The sequence below is a fragment of the Trachymyrmex septentrionalis genome, unplaced genomic scaffold, assembly GCF_001594115.1.
Source record: "Trachymyrmex septentrionalis isolate Tsep2-gDNA-1 unplaced genomic scaffold, Tsep1.0 scaffold72, whole genome shotgun sequence".
Classification (NCBI taxonomy): Eukaryota; Metazoa; Arthropoda; class Insecta; order Hymenoptera; family Formicidae; genus Trachymyrmex; species Trachymyrmex septentrionalis.
This window is the reverse complement of record NW_017305905.1, coordinates 1117029-1119054: the sequence shown is the minus strand read 5'-3', so window position 1 is coordinate 1119054 and position 2026 is coordinate 1117029.

Below are 2026 nucleotides of genomic sequence, written 5' to 3'. Positions count from 1 at the left end.
TAAATAATAATTTACTATCTGCGAACTTTAAACAATTCAGTACATCATTCCGACCTGTGCGTGAATATAATATTTGTATAGCTTCTGAGACAACAGTTCGAAAACAGTAGCTGCTAGATTTTCCTCGTTATAAAAGTAGTAGCTGCCGTCGTAAAATGCCATTAAAATGTTCCGTCTTGAATATTTGTTTATAACTTTGCAATAAAGCATTTCTAACTTATACTTATAAATATATCTACTACAAAGGGAGAACTGAGAAATACGATTTCACAATTAAATCAAACAATTCAGTTTTTATAAATAACAGGAAATTGATCTTCGTTTGCCCAAAAAATTGTGTTAATCAGCTAGAATAAATATGGGTCGAACGAATGTTCGTCCATATTATTCCGTTCTGTTTTATCACGTTTTTTAAAGCTTTAAATGGACCGTGATGATGGCACGAACGACCAGTATTGAGAATTGTCAATATAATAATATATCAAATAACCCACGTAAATTTTTTGCCCTACGAAATCAGTTGCTGCGTCGAAAATGTATATGGAAGAAAAGAAGAGAAAGGCTAAAAAGATTAAAACGGCGAGAGAAAAGGACTGACAGCACGGTGCTGTTGAGGAAGGAGAAGATGGCGAGATTGGAGGAGAATAAAGTGCTGAAACGCGACAGCACGGAATATGAGAGTCGGAGTCTCGCGCAACAACCTTTAATAGAGATCCGTTCCTTACTTTGAACTATAACTTCGACACCGACGAAGACAATTTCGCATCATCGGTAAGATCAGACGACGTCTCTGGTGATACGTTGAGTCTTGAGAACGTAGAAAATAACGGGAATTGAATAATAGAAGAGCGCGAAGCAAAAAAAGTTCGTGAAAAATTCGAAACAAACTCGATGAGATAATAGGCTTGTATATATAACTTGAGAGCTTTGTATAGCTGTAATCACATTCGGTACAAAAGCCCTTGGATTTCAGAGTGTTCAAAATCGTGAAAACTGAAACTACTCTCGTATAATTTAATGTTTCCTCGATATAAATGGTTAATATATTTGAAGTTTTGTTATTATCGCACTTATTATAATAACATTTGCAGATATACTCTAATCTAAAGAGTTCCTGTACTGCAATATTTTTCTTATAAACAACTATAACTACTGAAAAGCTTAAGCATTTTCAAATGTAACAAAAAGATTTAATCCAAAGAACTAAACCTGACATAAAGTTGTAGCTATAAATTTAAAGGGAAAATTTATTAATGATATTATAATTTCTATATATTGTTTATATATAAAAATTATATATAGTTGGTAATCGACACATATAAAAAATGTTTTTCTTCCAGTATAGTTTACATATAAATTTACATTGCATACACGTAGATATAGATTATTATATTTTATGCGTAAACATACGACTCTGTGAGCAAGCATCGGCTATGCAGCAGTCGGAAATGTAATTCAACTTGCTGTTCTTCGCAGTGTTTGCGCACCACGTGCGAGATTTAAAGGTCGTCGTCCCTTAAATCGATCCAGAAACTTTCCGAAATCTGTGACAGCGATGCATCTTATGCGGTTATGCTGTCTTCACCACATGCATACGTTCATCACGAGCTATAAATAGCAATTATGTTTGTGTATAAATACCACAAAAGAAAAAAGAATAATTGCAGCACAGTAAAATAAATGGAACAACAATGTAAATAGCAAACTAACCAACACTGCTAATATATCTGCTGATAATAAAACTATACATTATATGAAGAACTGCAAAACGTACAAATTGAGTCGACCAATTAGTACCATTAATAAGTTGCATTAATTTATTACGAGTGGAATATATGCTTTACTGAGATTGTAATATCAATAAGTTACCCATTTTCATTATTTCTATCAGCCAATTATCACGTTAATTAAATGCAACGGTTAGCAAATGAAGCACATTTGTATATATTCACTTCTTTAATGACATAACTATTTATACAAGATATGTATAAATAATGTAAAATCCATATAGTCTACAATATGTACT